The 19,970-nt window shown below is 43.5% G+C and overlaps 1 long non-coding RNA gene across 2 annotated transcripts in view; it reads right to left on the bottom strand.

The window, feature by feature from the left end:
- The window catches only part of LOC102163721, a 28,506-nt gene continuing 13,927 nt past the window's right edge, over positions 5,392-19,970 (bottom strand). The window contains exon 3 of one of the 2 annotated variants that reach the window (XR_001303897.2): positions 5,392-9,931. This is a non-coding gene — a long non-coding RNA (uncharacterized LOC102163721). Of the gene's footprint in view, positions 9,932-10,870; positions 13,951-19,970 lie in introns of those variants that run through there. The other variant, XR_002345353.1, reaches the window with a different exon arrangement.

The raw sequence follows: 19,970 nt of genomic DNA, 5'->3' as shown, positions 1-19,970 counted from the left end.
AGAGCTCACCATGTGGAAGAGACAGGACTCTGCTGCCCACGGTCCCAGGAGGGATTCAGGACAGGAGACTCAGAGATCAAGAGGGGAGCTTACCCACCCTTTCTTCTCATCTCACACTCTCTTGAGATCATGCTCCCCTCCTGGTGAGGCCCTCACCCACACTGCAGCTGTGGGCACCTCAGCTGGACCCCACAATCCCCTGCAGGTCACAGACCAGCCCTGCTCCATCCCCGTGCAGAGGAGAGCCCCTGCCCCCTCAGCCCAGATCCCAGCCCTCAGGATTGGGAGGACGCAGAGCCTTGCTGCTCAAGGATGGATCTGGACTGGAATCACCTGGGGCATCTCACAGATTATCAAATTTTAGCACCACACCGAGTATTTCAAGGGGAAGCTCTAGTCAACCAGCACAAAACATGCCTGCAGAATGTGTCAGCCATCTAAGGGGACCCCTGGCCGAACGCCACTCAGAGGAGGAAAGCCCATAACACTGCACATTCTTTCTTTTCCAGTTTTACTGAGGTACGATTCATGAATAAAAATGGTAAACATGTGAGGCATAGAATGTGATTATTTGACACAGGTATACACTGTCATAATTTTCAGAATCACGTAATTACACTTCCATCAACTTTCTGTGGTTAAGAACATTTATGATAGAACATTGTAAATCAACTATAACATTTTTTTTAAAAAAGTACATTTAAATGATATCTTTGGTAATTTTCAAGTATATAGGCACAGACTATGATTAAACATAGGAGTTCACATCACGGCTCAGTGGTGATGAAGCCGACTAGGATCCATGAGTACTCGGTTCAATCTCTGGCCTCGCTCAGTGGGTTAAGGATCTAGTGTTGCTGTGAGCTGAGGTGTGGGTTACAGAGGCACCTCGGATCTGGCGTTACTGTGGCTGTGACATAGGGTGGCGGCTACAGCTCCAATTCCACCCCTAGCCTGGGAACTTCTATATGTTACAGGTGTGGCCCTAAAAAGAAAAAAAAAATTAAAAAAAAAGAAAAATCAAAGAGAAAAAGGAGTTCTCTTGTGGTGCATCAGGTTAAGGATCTGGCATTGTCACTGCTGTGGCTCAGGTTCAATCCCTGGCCCCGGAACTTCTAACATGCCTCAGGCAGTGCCAAATAAACCCCCAAACCAACCAACCCACCAACATCACTAGTCGCTAGGTGGGGAACGGATGCTGTGGGCCCACGCTCTATCGATTTCCTCAGGAAATTCTTGGGCCAGGAATTGAACCTGGGTCGCTGCAGATCCTTAACCCCTGAGCCATCATGGAACTCCTTAAAACACCATCTTTCATGAGTCTGAGCGATGGAAACTTCTCTATCAAGGCCAGATCACACTGATAACAAGGCAGGGAATTCCTCTTTTCCAGAAAAGTCACCGTACATTTATTAAAAATACAAAATTACGAAAGCATAGCTGCCGGTGAAGGAAACACTTTTGGTATCTCAGGGGTCTGCTTCGAGCAAACCTCTTGGTCATGAATAGAGGTGCTCTGCTGGGAGCAAGTAGCAACCCATTCCTCCCTGCATCCACTGCAGAGGGCGGTTACTAAGGGCCTGAGGGAAGCGTCTTTGAATTGCCTCATACATAGCTCACTACTTAGAAAAAGGAAGAAAATGGAATATAAAGTTGACCAATTTAGGTTTTGGAATGAATATAAAAGATCATGGACATATTTGCCAAGTACTCATCAAAATAGTTCAAAATTTGGGAGTTTCTGCCGTGGCACAGTAGCTTAAGAATCCGACTGCAGCTTCTCAGGTTGCTGCAGAGGTGTGGGGTTTTTTGCTTTGTTTTGTTTTTTTGTTTTCTTTTGTTTTAGGGCCACACCCGAGATATATGGAAGTTCCCAGGCTATGGGTCGAATCAGAGCTGCAGCTGCCAGGCTACATCACAGCCACAGTAACTCAGGATCTGAGCTACATTTGTGACCCACACCAAAGCTTATGGCAATGCCTGATCCTTAACCCGCTGGGTGAGGTCAGAGATTGAACCCATGTCCTCATGGATACTAGTTGGGTTCATTATTGCCGAGTCACAACGAGAAATCCTGCAGAGGTATGCGTTTGATTCTTGGCCTGGTTCAGTGAGTTAAAGGATCCAGTGTTGCCACATCTGTGGCTTGGATTCAATCCCTGGCCCAGGAACTTCCACATGCCATGGGTGCAGCCATAAAATTGCGGGGGGGGGAGGTTAAATTTTATTACTCACCAGTGAAATTTTCCAAGACAAAGATAAAGAGGAAGAGGCAGATACTGAATAAACCTCAAGAAAATTTAAAGGATAAATTTGTGAATTATTTTTAATCTCAACATTCTGGTGTAAAGTGTTAAATACTAGAAAACGTCTTTTTTTTTTTTTTTTTCTGTCACAACCATAGCATGAGGAAGTTCCCAGGGACTGAACCCACGTCACAGCAGTGATCAGAGCCACTACAGTGATAATGCCAGGTCCTTAACCCACCGAGCCACACGGGAACTCCAAGAATATACCATTTTTAGAAAAGAATAACATGAGTAGACTACAGAAGGCCACCAACACTTATTTTAACAGTTAATAATTATTTATAGGTAAGTAGAAATTGAATACACCAAGACTTATTTCAACCTCTAAACAATTAAATACGAAAAATGAGAAAAGTAAACCCAGTACCAAAAAACAAGACTTCAAATGTTCCTTTAAAAAGGCACTAGGTGGGGATGGTCAGGCCTTTCTAGCTGCATTCTCTCCGGTCTGCTAACCCCAATACCAGGACAAGGGAAAAGGGTCACTCACAAATGTCTCAGTCAAGAAACTGTAACCTGGAGTTCCCGTCGTGGCGCAATGGTTAACGAATCCGATCAGGAACCGTGAGGTTGCGGGTTCGACCCTTGGTCTCGCTCAGTGGGTTAAGAATCCAGCATTGCCGTGAGTGCTAGTGTAGTTCCCAGACTTGGCTTGGATCCTGTGTTGCTGTGGCTGCAGCGTATGCCGGTGGCTACAGCTCCGATTAGAACCCTAGCCTGGGAACATCCATATGCCTCAGAAACAGCCCTAGAAAAGACAAAAAGACCAAAAAAAGAAAAAAAAAAAAGAAAAAAAGAAACTGTAACCTGGTTCTGAAGGAATTGAAAATAATGTTATCTTCTTCTTCTTTTTTGATGGCCACACACCGGGCACAAGGAAGTTGACATAAGGAACTTCCCAGGCCAGGGATTGGACGTGAGTGACCTGGGGCAACGCTGGATCCTTTCACCCGCTGGACCAGGCCAGGCATTCAACCCAGGCCTCCACAGTGACCCCAACCGCTATAGTCAGATTCCTAACCCACTGTACCACAGCCGGAATACTGATGCAAAGAATAACTAAATGCACAGAACTTACGGACGGTTTTGCAGCTGTCATCCTCATGGGGATAACTAAGCAAAAAACTTTTATATTTGTTCTATCCGAAAGCCACAAATCAATATACCACAACTTAAATAACCATATCCAGAGAACTCACCATCCACCTGAATCCAGTCTCCCCCTCCACCTGCATGCACTGTGTGTTTCTATTGCTTTCTGTTTATTACTCTCCCCCCTTTCTTTCTCACACTGTTTCTGTTTCTCTCTTTCTCTGTTCCTGCCCTGTTTCCACCGGTTCACAGCCCCGTCCACTCTACAGCTTGTTTCCCCTCCTAAGAGTCTTTCCCCCTCCACCTTTCTTATTTATTTATTTATTTGGCCACACCTGAGGCACACAGAAGTTCCCAGGCCAGGGACTGAACCTGGGTCACAGCAGAGACTCTGAGCTGCTGCAGTGACAATGCTGGATCCTTAACCCACTGAGTCACAAGAGAGCTTGCCCCTAACCTTTTTTTTTTTTTTTTTTTTGGTCTTTTTGCCTTTTTCTAGGGCCGCTTCAGATGGCATATGGAGGTTCCCAGGCTTGGGGTCTAATCAGAGCTGTAGCCGCCAGCCTACGCCAGAGCCACAGCAACGCGGGATCCGAGCCGCGTCTACGACCTACACCACAGCTCACGGCAACGCTGGATCTTTAACCCACTGAGCGAGGCCAGGGATCGAACCCACAACCTCATGGTTCCTAGTCGGATTTGTTAACCACTGGGCCATGATGAGAACTCTGCCCCTAACCTTTGTAATCTCCCTGTAATCTACCTATTTCTGTCTCTTCCTTCCACCATCTCTGCTTCCTGCCTGCCTTCCATGTCACATGCTTTCTTTCTGTCCCTGAATTGCTCCCTTCGTTCCACTGGACAACACCCCCAGGTGGCTATGCTTCCTTCCTGCTCACTTTCTTCCTCTGCTCTTCCGATCACTAGTTTTTCTTTTTCTCTCCCAGCCCCAGGCTGCTCTGAAGGCCAGCCAGCGTTCCTCCTCTTCTAGCCTCTCCCCGACTCTGTGTGTCAAGTGCCTCACCACTGTCACTGCTTCTCCTGCCGCTCGTCCAGGGCCCCTCTCCCCATGTCGCTCTCCAATCCTTGCAGATCCCGTCTTAACTATTTCTTTATTTCATGACCTTGCCAGGTTTTCAAGGGTCAATTTCTTTTACATTACAGCCTCTTGGCAACATTCTCGCAAGCCACGGTCCGCATTCCCATCGGTTCTGTTTTCTCGGTTTTTCTACTTTGGCCTCACTTCTGATAACCTTCGCCCACATATTTACAGGGATGGAGACTACGTGAAACACCCGCATATCGGATCAGAAAAAGCATGAGTACTTTTTTTTGGGGATGAAAATCCAATGAGTTATTATGTATAAAGCATTGATAACAGTGAGTCTAAATCAAAGTCTGACATGGTAACAGACACAGAAATCAGGGTCACTTATCAAAGAAAAACATTCGGCTTTGGTTAGGAACAAGTATTAGGTGGAAGATACTGGGTATCGGCCGCCACGGTAAAAGCAGCACAAAACTTATTTTCTCTGCAAGATCCTCTGGCTCTGACTGTGAATGGAACACCGGGAAGTGGCAGACAGGCTTCCGGATATGTGGCAATCGAGTTTACCTCCTCACAAACTGCAGTGGGAATCACGAGATGTTTCTATCTCATTCATCCTTAGAAATTCATTCACAATACATGCTTGCTAGACTCCATACTGGACTCTGAAGCAGCTGAACAAAGTCAACGTGAGCATTCAAAGGTTTGAGTTTACCATTCTGCCATCCCCAAATGAATTACAGCCATAAAAGAATTTTTTTTTTTTTTTTTTTTTTTTTGCTTTTTAGAGCTGCACCCGCAGCATATGGAGGTTCCCAGGCTGGGGGTCCAATCAGAGCTACAGCTGCTGGCCGACACCACAGCCACAGCAATGCGGGATCTGAGCCGAATCTGCCACCTACACCACAGCTCCCGGCAACACCAGATCCGTAACCCACTGAGCGAGGCCAGGGATCGAACCCACAACCTCATGGTTCCTCCTCGGATTCGTTTCCGCTGTGCCACGATGGGAGCTCTAAGAACTCTTTCTGTTTACACAACATCTGCTTTGGACATCTCTGACTTATTTGAGTGTTCATGTCCCAGGAAACCCAAAACAACACACTGATTTATATATCTTTTGGCATAAAGAAGAAAACTGTGTGGAAGGAAAAAACACTATAGGAAAATTGCGTAAAAAATTTTTTTATTACAGTAGAAAACTAATGTGACTTACGGCTTAACATCATAATTTGAAATTGAAAATTTAAAAGTCTTTGGCTAATTGCTCTTCTAGTAAGTTCCTTAGTTATACCTCATAAACATATCCATATATTAACTTTTACAAGCATTTTAAACAACTACATTGTACAATGGAAGGTTTGTATGCTATAGGGAAAGAATTGTAATAAATCATTAGCATGAAGAAAATCCTTGGCTGTGAAACACCAAGATGGGGTTAAAAGAGTGTTGAGAGGCGTCACCCAGGGTTATGACAAAAGCGACTATACTGTATTATTAAAACAGAAGAGTACATTCTTGATAAAAAATGGCAGCACAAAGAAATGGCAGCAGTTAAATGTGACTACACATACTATTTGGATTATTTTCAATGTTCCTCTAGATAACTACTCTCTCTTCGATTTCCAAGAATACGACTAATTTTCTGGGCATTCCCTGAAGTGGTAGTGGGTTGAGGATCCAGCAGGGTCACACCTGTGCCTTGGGTGTGACCCTGGGCCCTAGAACTTCCACGGGTCTCAGGCATAGCCGAAAACAAAAATACAAACCAAAAGACTCATTTTCCTTTAAACACACATCTATACACCTGCTACTGCCAACCAATGAGGACCGTGACCAACTTCCGCCCTGCATCATTTCTGCTGAAAACTCAGGCCCTAGTAACTTTTCATGCTCCTCCCATGACAAGCCCGGCCCCTTAACGTCCTGCCAACTCTGTTTAAGGTCAGGTGGTAAAGCAGTCTGTCCTATAACCCAGTGTGACCTACCTCTGGAAGGGCACCCTGAACCCCTGAACATAACGAGTTTGATGAATCATGTCCCAGTTTCCCATCACTCTTTACCCCTCCTGATGCACTCAGCCACACACCATCATATTTGACAATTCAGGGTCCCTGTTTTCCCAGGGAACGTGGATGTGAATGCACCCACCCATTTCACTGACTCCTTCCCAGAGACCATCACCAAAGGCCTGTAATGAAGGCATACGATCAACAGACTTCAAACTGCATGGTGAAAGACAGAAAAATGTACCTTTTCCAAGAAAATTCAGGAGTTCCCTTCATGGCTCAGCAGATAATGAACCTAACTGGGATCCATAAGGTTGCGGCGGGTTCGATCCCTGGCCTCGCTCAGTGGGTTAAGGATCCCGCATAGCTGTGGCTGTGGGGTAGGCTGGCAGCCGCAGCTCTGATTCGACCCCTAGCCTGGGACCTTGCCTGTGCCATGAGTGTGGCCCTAAAAAGCAAAAAACAGAAAATAACTGAATACTCACACGGTGAAGAGAACGGGCCATTTCCAAACACGTCCCGTTTCCGCACATATACACACCACGTCCTAATGTGTAACACGTTGTGCCTTGTAATGAATCTGCGGTATGTGTTACCTTGGATTTATTTACTCCTAATATGCATTCTTTGATGTGTGATCTAAGGATTGCTCAAAAAAAAAAAAAAATCGCCAAATGGACGTCATTTGTGAAGATGCTGAGAAATACAAGTTCTGTGGGGACCCCTGAGGACACACAGTTTCTTCAAAGTGTTTCCATATTCGGCGTGTGGATACACTGACCCATATGAATTATCTCGTTAGACCGCGGTGTGGGCATCTGATGCAAACTTTTACACCATTCATTACGTTTGAAAGCTTGTTCTCCAACATAAATTTTCAATGTTCCATGGGAACAAGCCTACCATCCATTACGTTTGAAAGCTTGTTCTCCAACATAAATCTTCAATGTTCCAGAGGAACAAGCCTTACCACACTTATTGCTTTGTGTGGTTTCTCTCAAAAATGTCTATTCTGAAGTCCGGGGCTCTGGGAGGCCTGGATAAAGTCTCTGCCGTACATTTCCACGGCTCTTCTTCAACAGGGACTTCCTGCTTTCTCCCAGTCCTTGAACTGAAGGTAAAGCTCTTGCCACATCCATTGCATGATACAGTATTGTTCCAGCATGTTCTCCAACCTGTAATCTTGGGGCGAAATCCCTCCGAAGCCATTGCTTCCATGTGGTTTCTCTACAGGATAAAGACTGTGGTACCTAGTGACGAGTGAGCACTAATTTGCAACGTTCCCATAATTATTCCATTTTAAAGATGACGTAGTGGGTGAACACTCAGTTTAAGACACAACCCAAAGGCTTTGCCACACTCAGCAACACGGATCATCTCATGAGTGGTGAGGGGTAAAGGCTTTTCCCATCCATGGCATTTACGTGGTCATCTCCAGAATAGATTACTTGGTGAACTAATTCCTTGTCTAAAGGCCTCATCATAGTGAATACATGTCCTTCATTTCTCTCCAGTATGACTTCACCAATGAGGCTAAGATGGGGACATGTGTTGATAGCTCTGCTGCATAAAGTCCCTCAGAAACACGGATTACCTGACAGTAAGTTAACCCTAGTCGACACGGAAGGATTTTCCACACTCATTACACGTTTGTTGGGTTTCTCTCCAGCACGAAGTCACTAGACGACCTGAAGGTACGAAGTTTGACTCAATTCTTGGAGACATTCACTACATTTCTACAGTTTCTGTCCAGTAGGGATTACCTGAGGCTAAGTGAGGCTTTACCATCCTCACGACCTTTGCATGGTTTCTCCCGCTATGGATCTCCCCGGAATTTAAACTGTCGATTTTGAAGGAAGACTTCCTCACAGAGACCACATTACTGTGGTTTTCCCTCTGTACTTACTACTTGATGTGCAGTGATCGTCCATGTCAGTTCAAGGCTTTTCCATGTTCAACACGCATCCTTTTTGAAAGGTTTCTCTCCATGGTGAGTTTTCTGGTGACTTGCAAGAGTTGCCTTTCGACTAAAGACCTTGTCACACTCACGACATTCGTAAGGTTTCCCTCCAGCATGAATTCTATGATGTCTTGAAAGGCTTGAACCACGACTGAAGACCTTGTGACCCTCATTACGTTTGTAAGGCTTCTCTCCAGTATGAATTCTCTGACAAGTTAAGAGGGTTGTCTTATGACTAAAGTCCTTGCCACAGTCAGGACATGTGTAAGGCTTCTCTCTAGTATGACTTCTCTGATGAGTTAAAAGAGTTGTTTCCTGATTAAAGCGCTTGCCACACTCACTGCATGGGTAAGGTTTCCCTCCAGTGGGAATTCTCTGATGTCGCTCAAGCTTTGAATTATAACCAAAGACCTTGCCGCACACATGACATTTATAAGGAGTCTCTCCAGTGTGAATTCTCTGTTTTCAAGGGTTGTCTTTTGACTAGAGACCTTGCCACATACGTCACACTCATGTATCTTTCCTGTAGAGCTTATCTGATGCCGCCTGAGAAGTGAGCCATGACCAAAGGTTTTGCCACACGCAGAACATTTGTAAGGTTTCTCTCTGGCATGAATTCTCTGATGAACAGAAAGGTGGTAACGACGACAAAAGAATTTCCCACAGACATGACATGGATGTGGTTTTGCTCCTGTATGGGTTCTCTAATGTTCTGCAAGGTGGGAGCCAGAATGAAAGGATTTCCCACACTCTTTACATTTGTAAGGTTCTTCTCCAATGTGAATTCTCTGATGCCTTGCAAGTTTTGTTCTTTGACTAAAGACCCTGCCACATTCATTACATTGGTAAGGTTTCTTTCCATTATGAATACTCTGATGAACTGCAAGGTATGAATTCCGAGAAAAGACTCTTTCACATATATCACATTTATGCAATTTCTCTCCTGTACTGTTGCTCTGATGTCTTTTCGAGTATGTTCCCTGAAGAAAGGTTTTGTCACCCTCATTACATTGGTAAGGTCTTTCCCTGGATGCCCTCTGGTCTTGTGTCAGTACTGAATGATGCATAAAATCATCCCCATATAGATTCAAAACGTTGGTTTGGACACTAGAAGAAATTTCTTGAAGTTGTAGAAATGAGCCACTACTGCTGATACTCTTCTCGGCTTGATGAATTTCCTCAATTTTCTCTTCACTTTTAGAAATATGCGGGTTGTCCTGTAAGCTTAAGGCACACCTATTTTCAGCAGACTGGATTCCTGTAACACTTCTACCATGTTGATCTCTCATATGAGTGAAATATTTGTTATGGGTTATGGGCATTCCTTTGTAATTTCTTACTGCATCTCTCTGCTGAGGATCAAATTCATATATATTTTCCTGGATTAACCTGAGATAAAAATGTTTCATTTCATTCCTTTCATATCTTCCCAACATCAATGTGTGGAATACTTCTCCTCTACCAGTGTTTGCTTCTAGTTGTAATTTTTTGATCACATGTACATGAGAGATATCTACAAGACATAAAAGACTATGAGTATCCTATTCATTATAATTCATAAATAAATATTCCATGTTAAAATACAAGATATTACACTAAAACTAGTACTTCTACCAGAGTTATGAAACTGCCTATGATCTTAAAATTTTTAGGAACATGATAGCAAAGAGGAAGTGATCAGAGGGAGTTCTAATAATGGGAGGGCACCCTAGTTACAAACGACCTGTGACAAAAGCACTGACATTAAACAAGAGCTATCCCAAAAAAGTCTATTTTTCCACCATGAGCCAAAAGCACAGACCAGTGAACTGGAGGCACACTGCCATCTCATAACTGAGGAGAGAAGAATAGGATATTATACATGAATTCTACACACCTATTATCAATAAATAAGTACTAAAAAACAGATAGTACATTATAAAAGTAAATAATCAGAGTCACCATCGTGGCACAGTGGTTAACGAATCTGACTAGGAACCATGAGGTTGTGGGTTCAATCCCTGGCCTTGCTCAGTGGGTTAAGGATCTGGCGTTGCCATGAGCTGTGGTGTAGGTCGCAGACTCGGCTTGGATCCTGAGTTGCTGTGGCTCTGGCACAGGCTAGCATCTACAGCTCTGATTCGACTCCTAGCCTGGGAACCTCCATATGCCCTGGGAAGTGGCCCTAGAAAAGCCAAAAAGACAAAAAAAATAAAAAATAAAAAACAATAAAAGTAGATAATCTAAAACCAGCATATCAAATAAATAACCTAAATGAGTGGCAGATAAGAAATGGGAAACACAACACAGAGAAAGTGAACAATTTGACAAAACTTTTTTTTGTTTTGTTTTGTTTTGTTTTTTGCTTTTTAGGGCTGCACCCTTGGCACATGGAGGTTCCCAGGCTATGGGTCCAATCGGAGCTACAGCTGCTGGCCTACACCACAGCAAGTCAGGATCCGAGCCACATCTTTGAACAACACCATAGCTCACAACAATGCCAGATCCTTAACCCACTGAAGGAGACGAGGGATCAAACACACATCCTCATGGTTCCTAGTTGTAGTTAGCTGGCCTCTCTAGTTACTGGAAATCATATCATTACATTTATTTTCCTTTTCTTTTTTTTAGGGCCTCAGGTGCAGCATATAGCAGTTCCTAGGCTAGGGGCTGAATAAAACCATAGCTACAGCTGCCAGCCTACACCATAGCCACAGCAATGCCGGATCTTTAACCCACTAAGCAGAGCCAGGGATCGAACCCACATCCTCATGGATTCTAGCTGGGTCTGTTTCCACTGAGCTACAAGTGGGAACTCACATTGCATTTCTTAACACAAGCTCTGCAAGAAAGAAAAAAAGACAGTGAATGATGTCACCAGGACACCAGAACAGTAAACCACAGGCACTTATTACTCCTCAAGGAACCAAAGATAAAAACAACACACAAATACAAAAGACCTTGGAAAAACTCTACAAAGCAGAAAAGGAGCTGTCACATCCAAGCAACTGCCTATGCCTTAAATACTAAGCAAAAAAGTGAAGGAAAGTTCATGACAACTTGCTGGCCTTGGACTCCCAGGCTCTTCCTTATATTGCATAGAGACTGAACTGGAGCAAGTCTCCCATTTCCCAGAGGTCCACTCAGGAGGAAATGCAAATCAAACCACAAGGAGCTCTGCTCAAGTCGCTGCTGTGACACAGGTTCAATCTCTGGCCCAGGAACTTTTTTGCGTGAAGCCAAAAACAGAGAAACAAACAAACCACAACGAAATATTGCCAAGAAGGGCTGCCATCAAAAAGACAAGAGATGACAAGTGATGCTGAAAATGGAGGAATACATGAAATGGATCTGGATTATGGGAACTGATACAGCCACTATGGAAAACAGTTTAAGGTTCCTCAAAATGTATTAAAACATAGAGATGTAGGTACGCAACAATTTCATTCTTCCAAATCATTGTCCTAAAAAGGTACCTGCACTTTCAGGTTTGTCACAGCAGTAATTACAATAGCCACAGCTTATAAACGACCTAAGTTTCCACAGACAAATGGGCAAAAAGAATCTGGTAAATGTGCACAATGCAATATTATTTAGCCAGGCAAAAGGAGGACATCGGGTTGTGTACACTGTCAGGCTGGACACTGTGACTACTGCTCGGTCAGACAGAAAGACTAATGCTGAATGATCTCACTTATCTGTGGAATAAATAATTTGAAATATTTTTTTAAAAGAGTGAATTAGAAACAGAGCAGGGGTTGGGGATTGGTCAAATGGGGAGGATATGGACAAAAGACTCCATTTCCAGTTCTAAGGGGAAGGACTTCTACAAATCTCTCGTGGGCTATGGTGATTAGAGTTATCAACAATGTAGTCTTTAATCGAAAGTTGTTAAGACAGCAAACCCTTACTGTTCTTAGCACACAAAGAAATACAGTAACTGTGTGGCTGAAAGAGTGAAGAAAGCTCCTGTGGAGTTCCCTGATGGCTAAGCGGATGAATGATCCAGTGTTGGCACAGCTGTGGCTCTGGTTCAATGCCTGCCCTGGGAACTTCCACATGTTGTGAGTATGGCCAAAAACAAGAAACCCACTGAGGTAATCATCTTGCAATACAAACACACATCAAATCAGCACACCCAACACTTTAAACACATAAAAGAGGTACTTATATAATGTGTTATAAAAAAAGCTAAAAAAAAAAAAAAAGAAAGGGAAAGATCTTAAAAGAACATATAACTAAGGTATCGGAAGATAAGCAAAAGAATTAGAGATACATGGAATTCAGAAAACTACAGAAAGTCACAACACTATGAGTTCATTCTTTGATAAGAAAATGCACAAACGCTTTCTCTACGTTAAATAACGAGGAGCTAAGACCCAAATTTAAATCAGAAATGAAAGAGGGGACATTAAAATAAATTGAAACTGATGCAAGAGAAATCACAAAAACGAGAAGAAAATACTAAGACAGTTCTATGCCCAAATATTGGATTACCTGGAAGAAATTTTTAGTCTCTGGTTGCGGAATACACTTTACATGTTGAAGGAGAGAGTGCTAAGCTAAAGAGAAAAAAAATTTCCTCTGAGAGTTCACAGTAATAAATTATCTTTGCTATTCCCATGGAACTCTCCAATGAGAGGAGAGTTAATCAAACATTACTAATAATGAGGTTTCCCTTATTTATTTATTTTATTATTTTATTTTTTTATTTTTTGGCTGCACCTGTGGCCTGTGAAAGTTCCTGGGCCAGGTATCTGATCCGAGCTTCAGCTACAACTTATACCACGGCTGTAGCAAAACCAGACCCTTAACCTGCTGTGCCATGGCAGGAACTCCCCTCTAGACTTCTGAGACCCTGACCTGTGTTCACATGCTGATAGGTTCCCAAAGGCAGGCACATCCTTCCCCACAGCACAGGGCTCTTTCTCTTGCTACAAAGTGGGTAAAATATTCAGCTAAGAAAAATTCTTCCATGTAAGAAGACTCTTTATTTCTAGCGGTTGTTCCAGAATCCTAGTTCTTTGTTCAGCTAAGGCTGGAGGACATTACAAATAAGTCTAGAAAAATAACTGAAAAATTCATGCACTGCTTCCTCCCGAACAGAAAACAGTATAATATGCAAAAATATAGCTCACTGCCTAGAACTCTTAACTCAAACCTACACCACAGCTCATGGCAAGCCGATTCCCCAACCCACTGAGCAGGGCCAGGGATCAAACCCATGTCCTCATGGATACCAGCAGGGTTCCTTACCATTGTGCCACCATGGGAACTCTGGAAAAGTAGGTTTAAACTCCTAGTGCAGCACCATGAAGCTTTCTGTGTCTGAGTCAAGCAAAGCAGGGACTCCCACGAGGCACACAGGGGAAAATGCAAAGATACCCAAAGGCAGATCCCAACTTCTGGAGGGAAGTGATGCTCCCCCAGGGAGAGCAGGCTCCTGGAGGTCTCCAGCATCACGTCCCTGTACAAGGCCCTCTGGGCAGGGTCCAGGCAGGCCTACTCCTCCCGAGAGAACTTGATGGCCACGTCCTCCAAGGTCAATGGTCCCTGAAAGGAAAACCATTTCACCAAGGGGCCCTGAGGACAGTTCTTATTGTCACACAAAATGAGAAGAGGAGAGAGGGAAAAGGACCAATCAGGATGTACTGTGAAAGATGCATGTAAAGGTATTTGGAGCAAATTATGGGCCTCTAATTTTAATTCCTCTTGCTAGTTCATAAAACTGTGATATCCTCCAGTCCATATGGGATTTTTGATAGTGAGACGACACATGAAATACATGCAAATAAAATTCAACAATGCTGTGCAGAAGTGTTAGATATTACGCTAAACGCTTGAGTGATGTTCCAAATCTATATGACTAACAGTATGATTGGCATCCTCAGAGATGACAAAGTTCCTGCAGCAGACTTTTTTTTTTTTAAGTGAAAAACTTAAATGATGATGATACCAAAGACTTAGCAACGACTAAGGTGTTCAAATACTTCCTATATACTAAGCACTACTCTAAACACTTTCTATAGATAACAACTACTTATCGACATCATAGCTCATCAGAGAAGATGGGCTCTAATACTCCAGAGGAGAAAACTGTCAGAGACGCTCTGAGAAACTAGTCAAGAAGCTAAGAAACAGCACAGCAAACACACAAACTATCCTCCCCACCACCACCACCACCACCACCACCACCACCACCACCACACACACACCTGTGGCGTATGGAAGTTCCTGGGCCAAGGATCAAACGCTGGCCACAGCAGTGACAATGCTGGATCCTTAACCACTAAGCCACCAGGGGACTCCTGAGTTATCTTTTTTGGTAACTGAAAAGGTCTTATTTGTACACACAAAAACATTCCATGATAAAACAACTAATTCAAAGAAACAACTTCAGAAAAGTTGCAGCATAAAGCCATGCAAAAATCAGTGGTATTTCTACACACAAGGAACACTGCAAAAATTAGAGGGGTTCTCTTGTGGTGCAGCAGATTAAGGATCAGGCGTAGTCACTGCTGTGGTACAGGTTTGCTCCCTGGCCCACGAACTGTGGGTGAGGCCCCCCCCCAAAAAAATCAGAGAATAATCCTATTTACTATAGCATCAAAAGACATAGAATGATTAGGAAAATATTAGCCAAGGAGATGAAAGACTTGTATATTGAAAACTATTAAATGTTCTTTTTTTTTTTTTTTTTTTGGTCTTTTGTCCTCTTAAGGTCACACCTAAGGCATATGGAGGTGGTTCCCAGGCTCGGGGTCTAATTGGAGATACAGCTGCCAGCCTACACCACAGTCACAGCCATACCAGATCTGAGCTGTGTCTACGATCTACACCACAGCTCACGGCAACACCGGATCCTTAACCTACCAAGCAAGGCCAGGGATTGAACCTGCAACCTCATGGTTCCCAGTTGGATTTGTTTCTGCTCTACCATGATGGGAACTCCAAAAAACTATTAAATGTTCTAAAGGAAGTACAAACAGATACAAATCATGGACTGGAAGATTTCTGAGTCTTAAAATGACCATATCACCCCAAGTGTTCTACCAATGCAAAGGAATCCCCATTAAAATTTCAATGGTAATTTTTGCAGTAAGAGAGAAAAATGATGCTAAAATTCATAGGAAATCTCAAGGGACGCAAAAAAGTCTTGAAAAAATAGATGAAGGCCAACATTTTTAGATTTCGGAAAACATTTTTACAAAGTAATCGAGATGATGTGGCAGTGGCATAAACACAGATTTATAAACCAATGGAACAGATGAAAGTATCAGAAATAATCCTTGGATATAAATAAAACCCTGACAAGGACTGCCAAGACTACAAGAAGGGGAAAGGACAGTCTCAAGAAGAAATGGTGCAGAGAAACTAGCTATCTACTAGCAAAAGAGCGAAGCTGGAACCTGATCTACATCAAAGATAAAAACTTCTTTGTGTCAGAGGATAAATCAACAGAGTGAAAAAATAGCCTCTCAGAAATAGAGGTGATGGAACTGACAAATAATTTCCAACTGTCAGAAACTAAGATTGATTTCATAGAATAAATTCAATAAAGGACTAAAACACCCTCTGTCACTGAGGTCTGTTTCTGAATTTTCCATCTCATACCCAATCACTAAGATTTAAAGTCAGTGACTCACTCATTTAGCTTCAACCGCCTTAGGAAAAAAAAAAACTGCTGGAGACGGGATCAAGACGGCAGAGGAGTAAGATGCGGTGCTCCCCTTCTCCCAAAAACACATCCAAAAAACCCATCTACATGTGGAAGGATTCATGCAGAACATCTACTGAACGCTGCCAAAAGAACTTTAGGCTCCAAAGGGGGCAAGAAACCCTCCAAATAACTGGGGAAAACAAAAGAGAAAAGAGAGAGAGAAGAGAAATGAAAGGCATCAGGACAAGACCAGCACTCCTGAGAGAGAGAGCTGTGAAAGAGGAAAGGCATTGACACCCTGGGAGGCCACCCAACTGAAGGGGAGATCAGCTGAAATGGAGGGACCTCCAAGCCTCAGAGCAAAGCACAGCAGCGGGACTGAGGAGGGCAAAGCAGAGAGAGAGCCCCACAGACCATCAGAACCACCAACTTTTTTTTTTTTTTTTTTCCCACTGTACAGCAAGGGGGTCAGGTTATCCTTACATTTATACATTACAATTACAGTTTTTCCCCCACCTTTCTTCTGTTGCAACATGAGTATCTAGACATAGTTCTCAATGCTATTCAGCGGGATCTCCTTGTAAATCTATTCTAGGTTGTGTCTGATAAGCCCAAGCTCCCGATCCCTCCCACTCCCTCCCCCTCCCATCAGGCAACCACAAGTCTCTTCTCCAAGTCCATGATTTTCTCTTCTGAGGAGATGTTCATTTGTGCTGGATATTAGATTCCAGTTATAAGTGATATCATATGGTATCTGTCTTTGTCTTTCTGGCTCATTTCACTCAGGATGAGATTCTCTAGTTCCATCCATGTTGCTGCAAATGGCATGATGTCATCCTTTTTTATGGCTAAGTAGTATTCCATTGTGTATATATACACCACATCTTCCGAATCCAATCATCTGTCGATGGACATTTGGATTGTTTCCATGTCCTGGCTATTGTGAATAGTGCTGCAATGAACATGCGGGTGCATGTGTCTCTTTTAAGTAGAGCTTTGTCCGGATAGATGCCCAAGAGTGGGATTGCAGGGTCATATGGAAGTTCTATGTATAGATTTCTAAGGTATCTCCAAACTGTTCTCCATAGTGGCTGTACCAGTTTACATTCCCACCAACAGTGCAGGAGGGTTCCCTTTTCCCCACAGCCCCTCCAGCACTTGTTATTTGTGGACTTCTTAATGATGGCCATTCTGACTGGTGTGAGGTGGTATCTCATAGTAGTTTTGATTTGCATTTCTCTTATAATCAGCGATGTTGAGCATTTTTTCATGTGTTTGCTGGCCATCTGTGTATCTTCTTTGGAGAAATGTCTATTCAGGTCTTTTGCCCATTTTTCCATTGATTGATTGGTTTTTTTGCTGTTGAGTTGTATAAGTTGCTTATATATTCTAGAGATTAAGCCCTTGTCAGTTGCATCATGTGAAACTATTTTCTCCCATTCTGTAAGTTGTCTTTTTGGTTTCTTTTTGGTTTCCTTTGCTGTGCAAAAGCTTTTCAGTTTGATGAGGTCCCATGGGTTTATTTTTGCTCTAATTTCTATTGCTTTGGGAGACTGACCTGAGAAAATATTCATGATGCTGATGTCAGAGAGTGTTTTGCCTATGTTTTCTTCTAGGAGTTTGATGGTGTCCTGTCGTATATTTAAGTCTTAAGCCATTTGGAGTTTATTTTTGTGCATGGTGTGAGGGTGTGTTCTAGTTGCATTGCTTTGCATGTTGCTGTCCAGGTTTCCCAGCAATGCTTGCTGAATAGACTTTCCTTTTCCCATTTGATGTTCTTGCCTCCCTTGTCAAAGATTGACCATAGGTGTCAGGGTTTATTTCCGGATTCTCTATTCTGTTCCATTGGTCTGTCTGTCTGTTTTGGTACCAGTACCACACTGTCTTGATGACTGTGGCTTTGTAGTATTTCTTGAAGTTGGGAGAGTTATGCCTCCTGCTTGGTTTTTGTTTCAGGATTGCTTTGGCGATTCTGGGTCTTCTGTTGTTCCATATAAATGTTTGGATTGTTTGTTCTAGTTCTGTGAAAAATGTCATGGGTCATTGGATAGGGATTGCATTGAATCTGTAGATTGCTTTGGGTAGGATGGCCATTTTTACAATATTGATTTTCCCAACCCAGGAACATGGAATATCTTTCCATTTCTTTACATCTTCTTTGATTTCTTTGATTAAGGTTTTATAGTTCTCAGCATATAGGTCCTTTACCTCCTTGGTCAGGTGTATTCCGAGGTATTTGATTTTGTAGAACCACCAACTCTTGACACCACAGCCTGACACTCAGGCAGGAGCTGCATCCCAAGACTCAGGCTTTGGAGGTCAGTTCCAGGGAGAGGACGAGGGTTGGCTGTGTGGAGACAGCCTGCGGGGCTAGGGAGCAGCGCATCACAAGGGAGCAGAATGTCACAGCCAAGGGAGGCGCCACTGTTGGGGAGCGTGAGAGAAGGAGGGGCGAGACTGCCACAGGAGTATCTTTCTCTGCCCATGTGCAGGCTCTTGGGAGGTGGAGCGCCTTTTGCACAGGCAATGGGCAGTGTGGCACCTCTTGCATGGGCTGTAGGCGTTAGGGTAAACCACTGGGGCTATCTCGGACTGCAGAGATGGGCATGGCCCACCACCACTAGGGGTCTGTGAACAGGCACCACCTTTGGCCCCAGTCACCTGAGGGGTTGGCAGAAAGGAGGGCACTGCAACTGAGCACTGTGTGTTATTACTCTCACTCCCCTGGGAACGCACCCACACCCACCCTGCTGCTGCCACTGCCAAATGCTCTGGGTGCCGTCTAAACCAGCCTGAGGGTAACTGCCACTTCCCAGGGGCCTGCAACCAGGAGCAGCCTGCGCCACCTCCCTCAGGGTCCTCTCCACTGTCAAGGGCATAGCAACCAGGCACTGACTACTAGCCCTGTCCATTGCCTCCATATTCCTGGAAGCAAGCACAGGCCTTACACCAGCACGTCTCCTATCAAGAGGATAACAGCCTGCACGCACTGAGGAAAGAGTCAGCAAGCAACCAAACCAACAACAGCCCTCAGGCCAAAAAAAAAAAAAAAAACCGACACACAACAGTAAGCCCTCATAACTACCCAGAGGCCCTCTCACATATAAATAGCCCTCCAGGACTCCAGTAGTTGTCTTCTCTACACTCACAGAATACGAAAAATATAAGCAAAATGAAGAAGCTCAGGAACCATTAACAGTTAAAGGAACAAGAGAATTCCCCTGAAGGAGCAAACAATGAAACAGACCTGTGTGGTCTAATAGACACTGAGTTCAAAAAGGAGACAGTGAAACTAGTGAAGGAATTAAGAGCGAGTATGAATTAAGAGCAGATAGAAACAGTAATGCAGACTGCTTTAGAAAGGAACAAGAAAATATACGGAGGAGACAAGAAAAATTAGGAAATGCATTTGCAGAGATACAAGCTGAGTAAAAGGCACTGAGGAGCAGAATGAATGATGCAGAGCAACGAATAAGTGACCTGAAAGATGGAATAAGGAATGGAATCAGCAAATCAGGACAGCAGACAAAAAAGCCAAGGAAGAAACAGGAAAGCAATGTCAGAGCTCTATGGGATAAGGTAAAGCAGGCCAATGTACACATGATAGGATTCCAGAGGAGAAGGGAAAGAAAGGGGTATGGAAAATTATCTGAAGAAATTATGGCTGCAAACTTTCCAAATGTAAAGGAAACAGGTATCAATATACAGGAAGCACAGAGGGCCCAAACAAGTGGAACCCAAACAGACCCACACCAAGACATACTATAATAAAAATGGTAAAAGTTAAAGACAAGGAGAGGATTCTAAAGGCAGCAGAGAAAAAACAAAGAGTTAATTATAAGGGAGCCCCCATTCAGTCTATCAGCTTATTTCTCTACAGAAACACCACAGGCCAGAAGAGAGTGGGCAAGAT

Source organism: Sus scrofa, chromosome 6 (assembly GCF_000003025.6).
Source record: "Sus scrofa isolate TJ Tabasco breed Duroc chromosome 6, Sscrofa11.1, whole genome shotgun sequence".
NCBI classification, from domain to species: domain Eukaryota; kingdom Metazoa; phylum Chordata; class Mammalia; order Artiodactyla; family Suidae; genus Sus; species Sus scrofa.
The sequence above is the reverse complement of the archived record's forward strand: the minus strand, read 5'-3'. Positions and strand labels throughout refer to the sequence as shown.